Here is a 21,592-nt window from a genome sequence, read left to right on the forward strand (position 1 = left end):
TACTGGGGACAGGCAAGGTTCCCAGGGAGGGAAATTGTTTACCAGTGTTTTTGTTGATCAAGATATCATCTGTTTGAACTTCCTACTGTAGAGTGCAGCCCCACCCCTGCCCTTGTGGAAATCAATTTCATGAGAGCAAAGCTTGTCAGTCTTCCCAGACAAATAGCTTAGGGATGTTTTAAGTTGGCTACCTCTGAGTTGGTAGAGAGGTTAGGATGCTGCAGTCTAATGACTGCTGCCTCGTAGCTTCCTCTTACAAGTTTGCATGAGAGAACATGTACCACAAGGGCACCAAAACGATCTAATTGTCACAAATTATGATGTGGTTTTATTTTGTCTGTTTGTTCTTTTCTGTGTAAAATGAGGTTGTAGTGTCAATAAACAGGGTAGTCCTTGGGTGCACTTTCCTTGGGCATTACTTGCGTGTGCTTTATGTTCATTTACTGCTTTGTTTATATTATATAAGATTTTTACCCCTGATAGAGGTGTGCTTCAAACTTTACATTAATAAAGGGATACTAAACTTTACACATTTTTTCTTTAATGCAATTTAAAGCAACTTTATAATTTATTACTATTATCAAATTTTCTTCATTCTCTTGCTATCATTATTTGAAAATCAGAAATCTAAGTTTAGGAGCCGGACCATTTGCATTTTTTTCCCATTCCTGAAACTGCTATATGAGGAAATTTAATATTTTGCTTAAATGTTATTTATTCTTTTACATTTTACAAGATATCTCAATCTGATCCTGTCTCAGAAGCTACTGTAGGAACCATGCTGCCTGAACACAGTTCTACCAAAGCTAAGCATCTGCAAAGCTTGTCAGTCTTCCTAGACAAATAATTTAGGGATGTTTTAAGTTGGCTACCTCTGAGTTGGTAGATAGGTTAGGATGCTGCAGTCTAATGACTGCTGCCTCGTAACTTCCTGTTACAAGCTTGCATGAGAGAACATGTACCTCAAGGGCACAAAAGCAATCTAATTGTCACAAATTATGACTGTGTTTTGTATCTTTTCTTTGTAAAATGAGGTTGTAGTGTTAATAAACAGGATAGTCCTTGGGTGCGCTTTCCTTGGGCATTCCTTGGGTGTGCTTTAAGTTCATTTAGTGCTTTCTTTATATTATATAAGGCCTAGATTTGGAGTTTGGCGTTAGCCGTGAAAACCAGCGTTAGAGGCTCCTAACGCTGGTTTTAGGCTAACTCCGGTATTTGGAGTCACTCAAAATAGGGTCTAACGCCCACTTTTCAGCCGCGACTTTTCCATACCGCAGATCCCCTTACGTCAATTGCGTATCCTATCTTTTCAATGGGATCTTTCTAACTCCGGTATTTAGAGTCGTGTCTGAAGTGAGCGTTAGACATCTAACGACAAAACTCCAGCCGCAGGAAAAAAGTCAGTAGTTAAGAGCTTTCTGGGCTAACGCCGGTTTATAAAGCTCTTAACTACTGTACTCTAAAGTACACTAACACCCATAAACTACCTATATACCCCTAAACCGAGGCCCCCCCACATCGCCGCCACTCGATTCAATTTTTTTAACCCCTAATCTGCCGACCGCCACCTACGTTATACTTATGTACCCCTAATCTGCTGCCCCTAACACCGCCGACCCCTGTATTATATTTATTAACCCCTAATCTGCCCCCCACAACGTCGCCGCCAGCTACCTACAATAATTAACCCCTAATCTGCCGACCGCAAAGCGCCGCCACCTACATTATAGTTATGTACCCCTAATCTGCTGCCCCTAACACCGCCGACCCCTATATTATATTTATTAATCCCTAATCTGCCCCCCTCAACGTCGCCTCCACCTGCCTACACTTATTAACCCCTAATCTGCCGAGAGGACCGCACCGCTACTATTATAAAGTTATTAACCCCTAATCCGCCTCACTAACCCTATAATAAATAGTATTAACCCCTAATCTGCCCTCCCTAACATCGCCGACACCTAACTTCAATTATTAACCCCTAATCTGCCGACTGGAGCTCACCGCTATTCTAATAAATGGATTAACCCCTAAAGCTAAATCTAACCCTAACACTAACACCCCCCTAAATTAAATATAATTTTAATCTAACGAAATTAATTAACTCTTATTAAAAAAATTATTCCTATTTAAAGCTAAATACTTACCTGTAAAATAAATCCTAATATAGCTACAATATAAATTATAATTACATTGTAGCTATTTTAGGATTAATATTTATTTTACAGGCAACTTTGTAATTATTTTAACCAGGTACAATAGCTATTAAATAGTTAAGAACTATTTAATAGTTACCTAGTTAAAATAATTACAAAATTACCTGTAAAATAAATCCTAACCTAAGTTACAATTAAACCTAACACTATACTATCATTAAATTAATTAAATAAAATACCTACAATTACCTACAATTAAACCTAACACTACACTATCAATACATTAATTAAATACAATATCTACAAATAACTACAATGAAATAAACTAACTAAAGTGCAAAAAATAAAAAAGAACTAAGTTACAAAAAATAAAAAAATATCTACAAACATAAGAAAAATATTACAACAATTTTAAACTAATTACACCTACTCTAAGCCCCCTAATAAAACAACAAAGCCCCCCAAAATAAAAAATGCCCTACCCTATTCTAAATTACTAAAGTTAAAAGCTCTTTTACCTTACCAGCCCTGAACAGGGCCCTTTGCTGGGCATGCCCCAAGAAGTTCAGCTCTTTTGCCTGTAAAAAAAACCATGCAATACCCCCCTCCCCAACATTACAACCCACCACCCACATACCCCTAATCTAACCCAAACCCCCCTTAAATAAACCTAACACTAATCCCCTGAAGATCATCCTACCTTGTCTTCACCTCACCAGGTATCACCGATCCGTCCTGGCTCCAAAATCTTCATCCAACCCAAGAGGGGGGTGGCGATCCATCATCCGGTGGCTGAACAGGTCCAGAAGAGGCTCCAAAGTCTTCATCCTATCCGGGAAGAAGAGGCGATTCCGACCGGCAACCATCTTGATCCAAGCGGCATCTTCTATCTTCATCCAATGACGACCGGCTCCATCCTGAAGACCTCCACCGCGGACCCATCTTCTTCCGGCAACGTCCAACTGAAGAATGACGGTTCCTTTAAGGGAAGTCATCCAAGATGGCGTCCCTCAAATTCCGATTGGCTGATAGGATTCTATCAGCCAATCGGAATTAAGGTAGGAATATTCTGATTGGCTGATGGAATCAGCCAATCAGAATCAAGTTCAATCCGATTGGCTGATCCAATCAGCCAATCAGATTGAGCTCGCATTCTATTGGCTGATCGGAACAGCCAATAGAATGCGAGCTCAATCTGATTGGCTGATTGGATCAGCCAATCGGATTGAACTTGATTCTGATTGGCTGATTCCATCAGCCAATCAGAATATTCCTACCTCAATTCCGATTGGCTGATAGAATCCTATCAGCCAATCGGAATTCGAGGGACGCCATCTTGGATGACGTCCCTTAAAGGAACCGTCATTCTTCAGTTGGACGTCGCCGGAAGAAGATGGGTCCGCGGTGGAGGTCTTCAGGATGGAGCAGGTCGTCATCGGATGAAGATAGAAGATGCCGCTTGGATCAAGATGGTTGCCGGTCTGGATCGCCTCTTCTTCCCGGATAGGATGAAGACTTTGGAGCCTCTTCTGGACCTCTTCAGCCACCGGATGATGGATCGCCAACCCCCGCTTGGGTTGGATGAAGATTTTGGAGCCAGGACGGATCGGTGATACCTGGTGAGGTGAAGACAAGGTAGGATGATCTTCAGGGGCTTAGTGTTAGGTTTATTTAATGGGGGTTTGGGTTAGATTAGGGGTATGTGGGTGGTGGGTTGTAATGTTGGGGGGGGGTATTGTATGTTTTTTTTTACAGGCAAAAGAGCTGAACTTCTTGGGGCATGCCCCGCAAAGGGCCCTGTTCAGGGCTGGTAAGGTAAAAGAGCTTTTAACTTTAGTAATTTAGAATAGGGTAGGGCATTTTTTATTTTGGGGGGCTTTGTTGTTTTATTAGGGGGCTTAGAGTAGGTGTAATTAGTTTAAAATTTTTGTAATATTTTTCTTATGTTTGTAGATATTTTTTTATTTTTTGTAACTTAGTTCTTTTTTATTTTTTGTACTTTAGTTAGTTTATTTCATTGTCGTTATTTGTAGATATTGTATTTAATTATTGTATTGATAGTGTAGTGTTAGGTTTAATTGTAGGTAATTGTAGGTATTTTATTTAATTCATTTAATGATAGTATAGTGTTAGGTTTAATTGTAACTTAGGTTAGGATTTATTTTACAGGTAATTTTGTAATTATTTTAACTAGGTAACTATTAAATAGTTCTTAACTATTTAATAGCTATTGTACCTGGTTAAAATAATTACAAAGTTGCCTATAAAATAAATATTAATCCTAAAATAGCTACAATGTAATTATAATTTATATTGTAGCTATATTAGGATTTATTTTACAGGTAAGTATTTAGCTTTAAATAGGAATAATTTTTTTTTTTAATAAGAGTTAATTAATTTCGTTAGATTAAAATTATATTTAATTTGGGGGCGGAGCCAACAACGGGAGAGAATGGTCGCAGAACTTTTAAGCTCTTCAGCTACTTGCCCAAACAGACCATAACAGACCCACAAAATGCATTATGGAGCATCTCTTATATGCCCAAACAACTTGCACCAGTTGCTGACAACTTCGGAGTGAGTACAAGAGAGAAAATCAGAGCCAGCGATCGCAAGAATTACGCTAGATCTGCAGCGGTATATTGACCTGAGATGTCATTTTGTATCTGAGGTTGGGGCACTTTACAGGGTGTCGGGACCAATGTGAGCTGAGATCGGATGAAGCAGTAAGATAACGGAACACTCAGAGATTTTACCTCACACTGGCAAGTATAGTTACTAAAGAGCGCGAACAGCCGCCATTTTGCTCAGACCCTTCTCTGCACTAAAGTAAATGCTCCCATACGAACACTACCACTTAGCCGCAGTCTCACTGAGGCAGGATATTGCTTAAGGTAGCGTCTAAGACCTGCTTACATTCAGTGCTATCTGTAGGGGTGTGAGGTGACATTTGTGAACACAGCAACTTGCTACAGAGGGTTGGTGGATATACCCATTTAACTTTCACAAGGCAATACAGTATGGAGGACCAGATAGCCATAGCATTAAGCAATTTGATATCTGCACTAGACCGTAACCAACGTTCACTCATCCAGGAGTTAAGGTCTGACTCTCACCCAGCTCGGAGTGTATCTGATGCAGCTGAAGAGAATAGGGATGGCAGCTCACATGGCCTGACTCAACAACATGTAGCTGAGTGTACAACAAGAGATATCATTACTAATGTGCCCTGTGAGATGAAAGATCAGTTTACTAGAGATGACATTCTAAGTCCCTGGAGGGCTCACAAAGATTTATATGCGATAGGTACACAGCTTCGACCCAGATCACCTCTTATAACTAAAAACACAAATGGGCTTATACTTGTGACTGAGAACTTTGAACAGGGACCTGCAGACATGGCTGTAGCGCTGATTCTGGGCCGTGCTCTTGCAGCTGAGATGTCCTTGGGCCTAACATCCACAAGCACGGCTCCATATAGACTTGGTATTGGATAAGTTAGATCCTGCATATATGCCTGAGCTTCTAGTCTACGAAGTTGGACAAATGACTGGTATAATTTATCTCTATATGAGTCCACTGAACTTTTATCTATTTTTCTCAACTGATACAGATCTTCCCTTAACTGCAATCTATGTTTGCCTGTACCCAATCCTCATGACTAGTGGCAGCAGATATGTTAGATATTGCTTATGCAGTGTTTGTGCTACTACAATCTAGTCTTAGCTAAGCGAGATCATTTAATTATTTTGCTGAAAAGGGAGAGATGTGAGGTAGACTCAGTTAATAAATATACTAATCTACTCACTATAATATGTATTAATGTCCCAGTCTATTGCATGTTGCCAAATATAGATCTTATACCTAAGACATAGCTCCATCTTTGCTCTAGGAGAGTAAGGGAACAAGGAATCTACGTTTCTTATGTATTGTCTTTTTTTTCTACCTGTATGTACCTACCTGCACTAACCCACAGGGAGAGTATTCCCAGCTCTTTTTATGGGGTCCTTTTGGCTCTTGTGCTATATGAATAGTACTACAAATACTACCTTGTACCTGTTATGTAGGGTATTCTGAGTCAGCTTTTATAAGTTTGCAGCTACTTTATTCGCTATGCTCAATTTTATTGATTTTAGGCGATAATGTATAAATTACTCATAGGGTTCCCTACAGTTTTCTTTATTTGACAAAAGTAGATGTCCCAACTAGATTTGTATCTTTTATATGCAATTACTAAATGTGTGTATGTAAATCTCATATGCTAACCCATTGTACTCTCTGTCTCCCTCAGCCGGCGGGGGAGATAGGGGATTGACTGAGATAATTTGCAGGTTGTCCAGCCATATGTTGTCGTACATTATGCAGCCACTATATATTAATTACGATGCCAATCTCATTTAAGCTTAAGTTATTATAAGTAGAACTTCTGTTATTGTAGGTTAGATGTCCAGATTAATTATATACCACTTTAGAGCAGCAATCCTCATAAGTAGGTACAGCCTATGTAAAGCAATAAGTTTAACACGATCCAGCTAGTGTGCAGGTGTGGTGTATATGGAGTAACAGGTTGTTTACAGTTATACATGTTGTCTCTTCAGAGAAACGTTAGTTATTGCTATGCACCGTCTACATTTATATTTACACTCCCCCCCCCCCCCCAGGTAAATATTAATCCCTGGGGGGTATTACATATTAGACATTCACCCGACCTGGTGTATATTTTTCCGCGGTATTAACCCGCCACCTTCCACCTATCTAGGCTTATAAATCATGCCCACGTGGGGCTATATATCACTAACCTCTCACCTATATAGGTTTATAATTCATGCTCATGAGGGGCTATATATCACTAGTAACATTTTGTAAAAAATACAGCCAGTATTAATCACTTCTTTTTATATTATACATCCACCCCATGTTTACTTTATATAAAGCAGCACTACGCATCTCAGGGGGAAAAGTGTACCTCTCATTAGTATTAATTATTCTATTTATGTCTGTTCATAATATCATACTAATAGATGGAATGTCATGATAAAGAGGTACTATAGTATCATTCTATAAAAGAAAAAACCGATAGGGTATCAATGTAAATCCTGTAATATACTTTTCCGAGGTATACTAGTCATACGGTAGGATATTCACGTCTTGTAAAATGTCTATCATGATTTACTACTGCTTTTAGATATGTTCAGTTTGAAATAACCTGTTTCCTTGTTTCTGTATGAACATGATTTTGCTAATTACCCTAATAAAAATCTTTGATTTAAAAAAAAAAAAAAAAAAAAAAAAAAAAATTATATTTAATTTAGGGGGGTGTTAGTGTTAGGGTTAGATTTAGCTTTAGGGGTTAATCCATTTATTAGAATAGCGGTGAGCTCCAGTCGGCAGATTAGGGGTTAATAATTGAAGTTAGGTGTCGGCGATGTTAGGGAGGGCAGATTAGGGGTTAATACTATTTATTATAGGGTTAGTGAGGCGGATTAGGGGTTAATAACTTTATTATAGTAGCGCTCAGGTCCGCTCGGCAGATTAGGGGTTAATAAGTGTAGGCAGGTGGAGGCGACGTTGTGGGGGGCAGATTAGGGGTTAATATATATAATATAGGGGTCGGCGGTGTTAGGGGCAGCAGATTAGGGGTACATAAGGATAATGTAAGTAGCGGCGGTTTACAGAGCGGCAGATTAGGGGTTAAAAATAAAATGCAGGTGTCAGCGATAGCGGGGGCGGCAGATTAGGGGTTAATAAGTGTAAGGTTAGGGGTGTTTAGACTCGGGGTACATGTTAGGGTGTTAGGTGCAGACTTAGGAGGTGTTTCCGCATAGCAAACAATGGGGCTGCGTTAAGAGCTGAACGCGGCTTTTTTGCAGGTGTTAGTTTTTTTTTTAGCTCAAACAGCCCCATTTTTTTCTATGGGGGAATCGTGCACGAGCACGTTTTTGAGGCTGGCCGCTTGCGTAAGCAACTCTGGTATTGAGAGTTGAAGCTGCGTTAAAAATTCTCTACGCTCCTTTTTTGGAGCCTAACGCAGCCTTTATGTGGACTCTCAATACCAGAGTTATTTTTATGGTGCGGCCAGAAAAAAGCCGGCGTTAGCTACGCGGGTCGTTACCGACAAAACTCCAAATCTAGGCCTTTGATTTTTACCTCTGATAGAGGTGTGCTTCAAACTTTACATTATTAAAGGGATACTAAACTTTAGAATCTTTTTCTTTCATGATTCAGATAGAGTACAGGTGTCAAACACAAGGCCCGCGGGCCGAATCCGGCCCGCCAGACCTCGTCATGTGGCCAGTGTAGCCGCCGCCGGCCGCCAGCCTTCATCTTTTATTCTTGCTTTTTTTTTTTTGACACAAGAAAGCCGCCTCTTCAGCGCATGCGCAGCAGCCTACAAGCCAGCCCTCTAGCGGCGCCGGCCGTTCTACACAGGAAACCTCCACTTTACATGCATTCAGGAAACCTCCACTTGTTTTTATATTGAGCGCATGCCATCCTGTGATGTGACAGATCCAACGTCTGCCTGAACCCTTCTCTCCTGTACTGTAAGTACATATGATGTATGTGGGGGGGGGGGGGGGGAGGGGGTCTGCTTATTAGGGGGGGTCTGCTTATTATTCTGCTTAAAAGTCTGAGCAATAAACTTTGGATATACTGACCACTTCCGTGTCACTTTACAGTGGTATAGGGACCAAAAAGTTAATGCCTTGTGTTTGCCATATGTGTAATAAACAGTGTTTGGCAATATTTGTATGTTTAAAAAAAAAAAAATTACTGTCTGTTACCAGAAATAATTTTTCAATAAATTGTACAATAATTGTACATTTGAATATCTACTTGCCATTATTCTGACTATGTTTCTGCTTTCAGAGCTAGTTATTACTTACATTATTACAAAAAACAGTAATAATTGAATGCAGTGACAATAATTTATGATAATAAAGAGTGGACACATAGTCCTACAGATACAACCGGCCCTTTGAGGGTGACCAAACTGCTGATGCGGCCCACGATGAATTTGAGTTTGACACCCCTGAGATAGAGCATGCAATTTTAAGCATCTTTATAATTTATTACTATTATCACATTTTCTTCATTATCTTGCTATCATTAACCGAAAATCAGAAATCTTAGCTTAGGAGCCAGACCATTTTTTGGTTCAGCACCTGGGTAGTGCTTGCTGATGGGTGGCTAAATGGCTAAATGATTGGCTGTGTTATTGCTTGAACAAAAGCACTAAATAGCATGCCACTTGTAATCTGGCCCTTTATATTTTATATGGGTATTAAATCTACTTTTCTTTTTGTAGAGATAGTCTTTTCATATATAAACGTGTACAGTATTTTAAAGTGTAAAGAGGGTTAAGCATCATATTGGCAAGAATTCAGTAAATGTAACTTTCTGACATGCAATGACCATTAGATATTACAATTAAATGTCATGAAACCAATAGAGATAAAGAATTATTGCCAACACAATCCCACGCATGGTGCTGATTTAAAGATACAGTCAACACCAGAATGTTTGTTGTTTTAAAAGATATATAATCCCTTTATTACCCATTCCCCAGTTTTGCATAACCAACACAATTATATTAATATACTTTCTTTCATGTATTTCATGTAATTGTGTATCTGTTGTAAATTAGCTGAGATTATATTTCCGGCTGTAGTATGTAACAATTGTCATGATAAGCTTTTGCATGCCGAAAATGTTTCTATCAGTACTAGTGCAGTATCTGTTATTCCCTCAACATCTAATGTACATGATATCCCTGTTGATATGAAAAAATATATTGCTGATGCAATACAGAAGGCTATGGGGCCGAATTATCAAAGGTCTTGCGGACCTGATCCATATTCAGAATTGCACCAGCAGCTCACAAGAGCTGTTGGTGCAACGCCGCCCCCTGCAGACTCGCGGACAATCAGCCGCCAGCAAGGGGGTGTCAATCAACCCGATCGTACTTGCTCGGGTTGATTTGTGGCAATTCCTGTCCGCCTGCTCAGAGCAGGCGGACAGCGTTATGGAGCAGCGGTCTTTAGACCACTGCTTCATAACTGCTATTTCTGGCGAGTCTAAACACGGCCCCTCAAGTTCCACTTGTAGCTTGATAAATGGGCCTCTATGTCTGCTATTCCACCTTCTAATAAACTTAAAAGGTCTTTTAAAACTTCTCATAAATCTGATGAATTTTGTAATGACCAACAACATACTGAAATATCCTCCTCTGATGAGGATCTCTCTGGTTCAGACATTGACATTAATAAATCTACTTATCTTTTTAAGATTGAGTACATTCGTTCTTGTTGAAAGAAGTGTTGGTTACTTTGGATATTGAGGAGTCTGGTCCTCTTGATAACGTTTAAATTCTGTTTATAAACCTCCTGTGATTACTCCTGAGGCTTTCGATCTAATGACGGTCTGGTAATTAATATCTCTGGAACTGATCTTACAGATTTGAAATTGCAAGTTATAAATAAGGGACTGTCGTTTTGCCCATCAAATAGATGTGACTTTTTTCAATTGGAAATTGATTTGTTTAAATTCTTTAGGAGTCTCAAATTGAAGTCTTTTTTTTTCTAAGAGTGATTGTATTGTCCCCAAGGGGAATATGTCTGCACCCTGCACTAAAGATGTAAATGAGCCAACAATTAACAAGTTAAAAATACAAGCTTTGGGCTTGAAAAATAAAAGTAGTTTTATTCCCGGTGTCTATGATAGAAGTGTTGACACATTTATATCTTTGGTACACAATGATATTAATAAAGTTAAAAACAAAACAAATAAGAGCAATGCATTGAGAAATGCTAGTAATGTTACTAGAAGGGATGTTGAGTCTGTTAAGTCTATTAAGAAAAAGAAAGAAATTTTGCTGATAAGCGGATAAGGGTGGAGCCACTGTGGTCCTTAAAAAGGACTATTATATTGAAGAGATTAAGAGCCAATTAGCTGATTGCAGCGTATACAAAGCTATATATTATAACCCTATTTTTGATATTGAGAGAGAGATTACAACATGTATTCATAGGGCTATGAAAGATGGCTTGATTGATGCTAAAACTGAAAAATTTCTGATGTGTAAATACCCTAGGACACCTGTTATATATACCTTACCTAAGGTTCATAAGAACTTAAATACCCCCCCCCCCCCCCGGGACAGCCTATTGTGGCCAGTACTGGCTCTGTCCTTTCCAATATCTCTATTTATTTAGATTGTATATTAAAGTAATTTGTTGTTGAATCATCTTCATATATTTAGGATACTGGGGATTTTCTTAGAAAATTGGAGAATGTATCTGTACTGATTAATAAAAGTATATTATTCAGCTTAGATGTCTCTAGCTTATATACTTCCATTACACATTCAAGCGGAATGGGAGCAGTACAGTTAACATTGTTACAATCAGGAAGATAAAATATTAGACAAACTGATTTTATTTTGCAGCTACTAGACATCATTTTGAGTTGCAATTATTTTCTTTTTTAAGACCAATTTTATATACAATTGCAGGGTACAGCCATGGGATCCAATGTTGCCCCTACATACGCCAATATATTTGTTAATGTATATGAAGAGACTTTTGTCTATCAACATGAATTATTTTTACTATATGGTGCCACTTGGTGGTGCTATATAGACAATATATTTGGTGTGTGGCTGGGCAAAATTGGGTCCCTAGTGAGGTTTGTGAACTCTCTTAATATGGCTACTAGACATATCACTTTAAATCTGATACCCAGTGAAGAATGTATTGATTTCCTTGATACTACAGTCATTAAACATGAGGGATACCTAGGTATTGATCTCTTCAAAAAGAGTACGGATAGGAATAGTCTCCTGCATGAACTTGGTGCACATCCCCCACATTTGACGAGATCATTACCTAGAAGCCAATTGATGCGGGTAAGACGTATAGTTTCAGATGATGAAACTGCAGAGATTAGACTACAAGAAATGGGCCAAGAATTTATTCAAAGGGGGTATGATCCCAATTTTATCCGTAAAGAGATTATTGATGTTATGAAATCTCTAGGCAATATTTATTAAAAAACAAACAAAATTAAGGGTAAGAAGGAAAAATTGACAGAAAAAAGGATGATTTTTGCCAGTTATTATAATATATTAAGTAAAAAAACACTTAAGATTCTTTGCAAACATTGGTTTATATTACGTATCTGTAATCCTGAGATATTAGAATTCCAACAGCCCCCTATGCCAGCATATAGAAGGGCATGCAACTTAAGGGAGACTCTTATAAAAGCAGACAATAGATCTGATAAAAAAGAGTAGACAATCCTTTATTGGTAAAAAGAATACAGGCTTCTTCCCCTGTTTAAGTTGCTTGAATTGCAACAATATGATCAAAGGCTCCACTTTTACACACCCCAAAACTGGGAAAAAAAATCTATATTAAGGGTTATTATACATGTAATACATCATATGCTATTTATTTATTGAAATGTCCATGTGTCTGTATTTATATAGGCAAATCAACTAGCCAGATAAGAGAAAGATTAAATGAACATAAATCTAATATTAGAACTAAATGTATTAAATCTCCAGTCGCTGAACATTTCTTAAAAGATGGACACCAGGTGGATCCATAAGTTGGAATCTAAGGGTCCAATGAGCATGAACAAGGACTTTGATTTTTCTGTTTTTTTTGTAATCCTTAGTGATAGTATTATTTCTAATCTCAGTAAGTAACCAATATTACTAAATAATTGCATGAGTTTATGTTATACAAAAGTATTTCAAGATATGGTGTGTTCTATGGGTCTTTTGATTGTTCTATATATACAGTATGTAAACTTTTGATAAAATATATGCAATATATGTTTTGTCCACTAGATGTCCACTAAATGGCTAATGTTAGTTGTAGATTGTGATGAAGGGGAGGGATTTAAGGTTTATAAGGTGCAATTCTTGTATGTGATATATAAAACATGATTAAGGGGTAACACCTGAAAAGTCATTGTCCTATTTTTGTTGGAGTAGATGTAAATAAATATACATCTTTTATTATCTTGGGGTGCTGCCGTCTGATTTCCTATATTGCATTATATTTGGAACGCAGGTGCTGGAGAATTTGCATTTCTACTATTTCTACTCTTGCCAAGCGTACTACTATTCCTATAGAAGATAGTTCTTCTTTTAAGTATCCTTTAGATAGGGAAATTGAATATTATCTAAGGAAAGCTTATTTACATTCTGGCTATGTAGCCCAACAGGAAACAGGTCCTGATTTGTCTAGCATTGTTCGTTTGCTTCAACATGATAATCATTTTATCTGTGATGCTATTTTTGATATCTAAACTTTATCCAAAACTAGGTTCCCTGTACAGAAACAAATCCTGCCTCAGCCCTACAGTTAAGGAAAAGATTTTACAGCAAATGTTGATGCCTATCATGGATTATGGGGACGTAGTATATGCACCTGCACCACAAACTCATCTTAATAAACGTAATACGTTGTATAACTCGTTCTGCCGCTTTGTGCTACAATGTAACTACAGGACCCACCATTGTGACATGCTAAAAGAACTAAACTGGCTGTCGATGGAATCCAGATGCACCCTCCATCTTTTCTGCCTTGTGTTTAAGAGCCTTTCTGTGAAGCTCCCACTCTACCTGAGCAGAATGCTCTGCCCTGCTATCCCCACCTCCTATAACCTCCAATAACAGCACATTATTTAGCTTGCCTCAATACAAAAAGAAAGCAGCTTGATCCTCCTTCTCCCACAGAGCACCACAATTATGGAATGACCTCCCTCACACTTTAAAAACTTCCCCAAGCCTAATATCCTTTAAGAGAACCCTCTCTACATATCTCAAAACAGAATGTGCCAGTCATGGTTGATTAAATATGTCCTACCAGTTCTATTTTAAATGTTTGCATATATTGTGTATTATTATTGCTTTTGTATTTTATTGTACTCTATTGTATCAATGCAATGTTTTGTGGTCCCAGGACATACTTGAAAACAAGAGAAATCTCAATGTATCCTTCCTAGTAAAATATTTTATGAATAAATAAATAAATAAATAAATATCATCAAGATTGATGTTAAATCTCTTTAACATCAATCTTGTTTTTAGCTATTTTAGCTAGAAGAGCTTTATGGCTCAAATCATGGAATGATGACATGGTATCTAAATCTAGATTACTATCTCTATCTTTCCAGGGTAATAATTTATTTGGTTCCCAGTTAGATTCTATTATTTTCACTATCACTGGAGGGAAGGGAGTTTTTTTGCCTCAAGATAAAAAATCTAAGGGTATATCTAAAGCGTCTAATCGTTTTTGTTCCTTTCGTCAGAATAGAGAACAGAAAGCCACTCCTTCCCCTAAAGACTCTGGTTCCAATTTGAAGCCATCTTCAATTTGGAATAAATCCAAGCCTTTTAAGAAACCAAGGCCAGCCCCCAAGTCTGCATAAAGGTGCGGCCCTCAATCCAGTTCAGCTGGTGGGGGGCAGATTGAAATTATTTCAAGACATTTGGGGAGATTCTGTTCAAAATCAGTGGATTCAGAGCATTGTCTCTCAAGGGTATCGAATAGGTTTCAGAGTAAGACCTCCTGTGAGAAGATTCTTTCACTCTTACGTTCCAACAAATCCTGTGAAAGCTCAGTCTTTTCTAAAGTGTGTTTCAGATCTGGAGCTTTCAGGGATAATTATACCAGTTCCGCTTCAGGAACAGGGTCTGGGGTTTTATTCAAATCTATTAATTGTTCCAAAGAAAGAAAATTCATTCAGACCAGTTCTGGATCTGAAGTTTTTGAATCGTTTTGTAAGGGTCCCAACTTTCAAGATGGTGACTATATGGACTATTCTGCCTTTTGTTCAGCAAGGTCATTACATGTCCACAATAAACTTACAGAATGCATATCTTCACATTCCGATTCATCCAGAGCACTATCGGTTTCTGAGATTCTCTTTTCTAGACAAGCATTACCAATTCATCGCTCTTCCATTTGGCCTAGCGACAGCTCCAAAAATCTTTTTTGAAGGTTCTCGGTGCCCTTCTATCTGTAATCAGAGAGCAGGGTATTGCAGTGTTTCCTTATTTGGACGATATCTTGGTACTAGCTCAGTCTTTACATTTAGCAGAATTTCACACGAATCAACTAGTGTTGTTTCTTCAAAGACATGGTTGGAGGATCAATTTACCAGAGAGTTTCTTGATTCCTCAGACAATGGTAACCTTTTTAGGTTTCCAGATAGATTCAGTGTCCATGACTCTGTCTTTAACAGTCAAGAGAAGAATGAAATTGGTTTCAGCCTGTCTAAACCTTCAGTCTCCATCATTCCCTTCAGTGGCTATGTGCATGGAAGTTTTAGGTCTCATGACTGCAGCATCGGACACAATCCTCTTTGCTTGTTTTCATATGAGACCTCTGCAGCTTTGTATGCTGAATCAATGGTGCAGGGATTATAATCAGATATCACAATTTATATTCTTAAATCCCAACACTAAACTCTCCCTGACTTGGTAGTTAGACCATCATCGTATTGTTCAAGGGGCCTCTTTTGTTTGTCCTTCCTGGACTATAGTCTCTATGGATGCAAGTCTTTCAGGTTGGGGAGCTGTCTGGGGGTGTCTGACAGCACAAGGGGTTTGGAATCCTCAAGAGGCGAGGTTACCAAGCAATATTTTAGTGCTATTTTCAGGACTCTTCAGGCTTAGCCTCTGTTAAAGAGAGAACCATTCATTCATTTTCAGACAGACAATATCACAACTGTGGCATATGTCAATCATCAGGGTGGGACTCGCAGTCCTTTAGCTATGAAAGAAGTATCTTGAATACTTTCTTAGGCATAATCCAACTCCTGTCTAATTTCTGCAATGCATATCCCAGGTGTAGACAATTGGGAAGTGGATTATCTCAGCCATCAGGCTTTACATCCGGGGGAGTGGTCTCTCCATCCAGATGTATTTTGTCAGATTGTACAGATGTGGGGTCTTCCAGAAATAGATCTGATGACTTCCCATCTAAACAAGAAACTTCCCAGGTACCTTTCCAGGTCCAGGGATCCTCAGGCGGAGATAGTGGATGCTTTATGTCAGGATATCTGTGAGTGTTATTAAATAATATATATAGATATATATTATGTATACATGATAAGAACAAGAATTCATTTTATTTGTAAAACTGTTTGTGGGGCAACCCCCCTTTTTCCTGATTACAGAACATCTGAGAACAAAGGAATTGTTTTTTTAAAGATTCCCTATCAGACCACCACTGACCCCCATAGCTGCTCAATACATCTAAGCGAGAACAAAAGGAAACATTTGCTTCAATTAGTGAAAGCAGATTTCTTCAAAGCAAGCCTTTATAAGGAGGAGTTTTCCTATCTGTAGGCAACGGTCACTAGGTCTGAGAAAGGTCTTTGAGGCTTGAGTGTATGCAAAGGAAAATCACCGTTTACACTTAGGTGTTAAATTGGTACCTGCTGAGACAAATACACAAAGCTCAGAAGTACTTCTCAATGGAAAATAGCGGGAAAAAACAGAGAGACATATTTTGCTGAAAACATATAAGAATTTAAATCTTGTTTTTGGAAAGAGAAGTTTGAAATTAATCTATATGAACTGTATAATTCTCAAATATTTAATTGATACTCAGACTGTATAAATTAGATAAATATATATCCATGGATCTGAGAAATGCATTTCAGATTTGTAATAAATAGTGATGTCTCGAATAGTTCGACGGCGAATAGTTCCCGGCGAACATAGCTTGTTTAAGTTCGCCGCGGTGGGTGAATATATGCGATGTTCGATCCGACCCCTATTCATCATCATTGAGTAAACTTTGACCCTGTAACTCACAGTCAGCACACACATTCCAGCCAATCAGCAGCAGACCCTCCCACCTCCTGGACAGCATCCATTTTAGATTCATTTGGAAGCTGCATTCTTAGTGAGAGGAGGGACAGTGTAGCTGCTGCTGATTTAATAGGGAAATAGATAGCTAGGCTAGTGTACTCAGTGTCCACTACAGTCCTGAAGTACTCATCTGTTCTCTGCTGTAAGGACAGCACTAGGGCTAGAACATCAGTCTGCTTTTTTTTTTTTCCTGTGTAATCTAATTGCAGTTGCCTGCCTGCCAGCGTGTGTGTCAGGCTCACAGCGTATATTGTGCCCACTTGCCCAGTGCCACCACTCATATCTAGTGTCACAATAGCTTGCATTTGACTGTAATATAATAGCAGTCAGTTTCCTTCACATGTGTGCGTTTCAGTGCCTGCCAGGGCACAGTGTCACCCCAGTGCAACTCATATCTGGTGTAACAGTAGTGTACATATAAAAAAACAACACTTTTTTGACTGTGAAATAATAGCAGTCAGTTTCCTTCACACCTGTGCATTTCAGTGCCTGCCAGGGCACAGTGTCACCCCAGTGCAACTCATATCTGGTGTAACAGTAGTGTACATTTAAAAAAAACAACACTTTTTTGACAATGAAATAATAGCAGTCAGTTTCCTTCACACGTGTGCGTTTCAGTGCCTGCGAGGGCACAGAGTCACCCCAGTGCAACTCATATCTGGTGTAACAGTAGTGTACATTTAAAAAAACAACACTTTTTTGACAGTGAAATAATAACAGTCAGTTTCCTTCACACATGTGCGTTTCAGGGCCTGCCTGCCAGGGCACAGTGTCACCCCAGTGCAACTCATATCTGGTGTAACAGTAGTGTAGATTTAAAAAAACAACACTTTTTTGACTGTGAAATAATAGCAGTCAGTTTACTTCACACGTGTGCGTTTCAGTGCCTGCCAGGGCATAGTGTCACCCTAGTGCAACTCATATCTGGTGTAACAGTAGTGTACATTTCCTTCACATGTGTGCGTTTCAGTGTCTGCCAGGGCACAGTGTCCCAGTGCAACTCATATCTGGTGTAACAGTAGTGTACATTTAAAAAAAACAACACTTTTTGACAGTGAAATAATAGCAGTCAGTTTCCTTCACACGTGTGCGTTTCAGTGCCTGCGAGGGCACAGAGTCACCCCAGTGCAGCTCATATCTGGTGTAACAGTAGTGTACATTTAAAAAAACAAAACTTTTTTGACAGTGAAATAATAGCAGTCAGTTTCCTTCACACGTGTGCGTTTCAGTGCTTGCCAGGGCACAGTGTCACCCCAGTGCAACTCATATCTAGTGTAATAGTAGTGTAGATTTAAAAAACAACACTTTTTTGACTGTGAAATAATAGCAGTCAGTTTCCTTCACAAGTGTGCGTTTCAGTGCCTGCCAGGGCACAGTGTCACACCAGTGCAACTCATATCTGGTGTAACAGTAGTGTAGATTTAAAAAAAAAACACTTTTTTGACTGTGTTAAATAATAGCAGTCAGTTTCCTTCACACGTGTGCGTTTCAGTGCCTGCCAGGGCACAGTGTCACACCAGTGCAACTCATATCTGGTGTAACAGTAGTGTACATTTAAAAAATTTTTTTTTGACTGTAATAGATTGAATAGCAGTTAGTTGTCTGCAAGCGTGTGTGTTAGGCCTACAGCGTCTACTCTGCCAACTTCTGCCAGTGCACAGTGCCACTCATATCTGTTGTCACAGTAGCTTGCACGCATAGTACCACTAATCGAAAAAAAAATGACAGGCAGAGGCAGGCCACCCCACAGGGGCTGTCGTGGTCGTGGTGCTTTGATTCCCTTTGGCCCTAGAATAATGCCCAGTGTTCAGAGGCCACGTACCCCGAACTCGAACAGTTCTGAGGACATTGTTGACTGGCTAACACAGGACACCCAATCCTCTACAGCTTCCGCTCGGAACCTTGAAGCACCATCCTCCTCCAGCTTAGCTTCGGGCACCTCTCAAGTTACCACTCGCCCGCCTGCTGCCACCACCAACACTAGCACCACAGCCGCTTCACTTGATCTGTCAGAGGAGTTATTTACACATCAGTTGGAAGAAATGAGTGATAGTGATGTGCAACCATTATTGCCAGAGGATGTAAATAACAGGGATATGTCTCAGTCAGGCAGCATTACACACATGGACGTACGGTGTGATGATGATGATGTTGTACCTGCTGCTGCTTCCTTTGCTGAGTTGTCAGATACAAGTGAAGCGGTTGATGATGACGATGCGTCCGTGGATGTCACGTGGGTGCCCGCTAGAAGAGAAGAAGAAGAGGGGGAAAGTTCAGATGGGGAGACAGAGAGGAGGAGGAGATGAGTTGGAAGCAGGGGGAGGTCGTCGCAAGGAGCTAGTGGCACAGTCAGACAGCATGCATTGGCACCTGTGGTCAGCCAGACAGCACGCCAATCAACGCATGCTGTTGCCACCAACAGAAGGCCATCATTGCAGAGCTCAGCAGTGTGGCATTTTTTTGTGTGTCTGCCTCTGACAACAGCGATGCCATTTGCAACCTGTGCCAAAAGAAACTGAGACGTGAGAAGTCCAACACCCACCTAGGTACAACTACTTTGCGAAGGCACATGATCGCACATCACAAACGTCTATGGGATCAACACATGAGTAGAAGCAGCACACAAACTCAAAGCCGCCATCCTCCTCCTGGTCCATCATCTTCAGCCACGTCAACCACTGCTGTCCTCCTTGCCCCCTCTCAACCATCAGCCACTCCGTGTCACGCCTTGAGCAGTTCCTGCTCATCTGCCCACAGTCAGGTGACTGTCAAGGACATGTTTGAGCGTAAGAAGCCAATGTCACAAAGTCACCCCCTTGCCCGGCATCTGACAGCTGGCTTGTCTGAACTCTTAGCCCGCCAGCTTTTACCATACAAGCTGGTGGAGTCTGAGGCATTCAAAAAATTTGACACCGCAGTGGAAGGTACCCGGCCAAAATTTCTTTTCACAAAAGGCAATCCCCAACCTGTACTCTATTGTGCAAAAGGAAGTAATGGCATGTCTGGCACACAGTGTTGGGGCAAGGGTCCATCTGACCACTGATACCTGGTCTGCAAAGCATGGTCAGGGCAGGTATATCACCTACACTGCACATTGGGTAAACCTGCTGATGGATGCCAAGCATGGAATGCGTGGCTCTGCAGAGGAGTTGGTGACACCGCCACAACTTGCAGGCAGGCCTGCTGCCACCTCCTCTACTCCTCCTAATCCATCCTCTTCCATAACCTCCTCGGCTGAGTCCTCTTCTGCTGCTGCGTCTTTCTCCACATCAACTGCACCCTCCCAGCTCCCCAGGTACTATTCCACATCCCGGATATGGCAGTGTCACGCCGTCTTGGGGTTGACTTGCCTGAAAGCAGAGAGTCACACCGGACCAGCACTCCTGTCCGCCCTGAATGCACAGGTGGATCAGTGGCTGACTCCGCACCCACTGGAGACTGGCAAAGTGGTTTGTGACAAAGGAAGAATGTTGGCGGCATTGAATTTGGGCAAGTTGACACATGTGCCGTGCATGGCACATGTGTGTAATCTGATCGTACAACGCTTTGTGCATAAGCACCCAGGCTTACAGGACATCCTGAAGCAGGCCAGGAAGGTGTGAGGCCTTGATTTGCGACAGCCCGACACGTTGGAATTCAACACTCCTAATGTTCGACCGCCTGCTCCAACAAGAAAAAGCTGTTAACGACTATTTGTATGACCGGGGTGCTAGGACAGCCTCTGCGGAGCTGGGAATTTTTTGCCACGTTACTGGACGCTCATGTGCAATGCCTGTAGGCTCATGCGTCCTTTTAAGGAGGTGACAAACCTAGTCAGTCGCACCGAAGGCACCATCAGCGACATCATACCATTTGTTTTCTTCCTGGAGCGTGCCCTACGAAGAGTGCTGGATCAGGCCGTAGATGAGCATGAAGAGGAACAGTTGTGGTCACCATCACCACCAGAAACAGCCTTATCAGCATCGCTTGCTGGACCTGTGGCAACGCTGGAAGAGGATTGTGAGGAAGAGGAGTCAGAGGAGGAAGACCAACCACAACAGGCATCCCAGGGTGCTCGTTGTCACCTATCTGGTACCCATGGTGTTGTACGTGGCTGGGGGGAAGAACATACCTTCAGTGAGATCACTGAGGATGAGGAACGGGACATGAGTAGCTCGGCATCCAACCTTGTGCAAATGGAGTCTTTCATGCTGTCATGCCTGTTGAGGGACCCTCGTATAAAAAGGCTGAAGGAGAACAACCTGTACTGGGTGTCCACGCTACTAGACCCCGGTATAAGCATAAAGTGCCTGAAATGTTACCGAATTACCGCAAGTCGGAAAGGATGCAGCAGTTCCAAAATAAATTAAAAAGTATGCTTTACACAGCGTATAAGGGTGATGTCACAGCACAACGGGAATCTAACAGGGGAAGAGGTGAAAGTAATCCTCCTCCTCCCATGACCACACCGGCAAGGACAGGATGCTTTACAGATGTGTTGTTGATGGAGGGCATGCAGAGCTTTTTAAGTTCTACGCATAGCCACAGCCCTTCGGGGTCCACC

This window comes from Bombina bombina, chromosome 6 (genome assembly GCF_027579735.1).
Source record: "Bombina bombina isolate aBomBom1 chromosome 6, aBomBom1.pri, whole genome shotgun sequence".
NCBI lineage: Eukaryota > Metazoa > Chordata > Amphibia > Anura > Bombinatoridae > Bombina > Bombina bombina.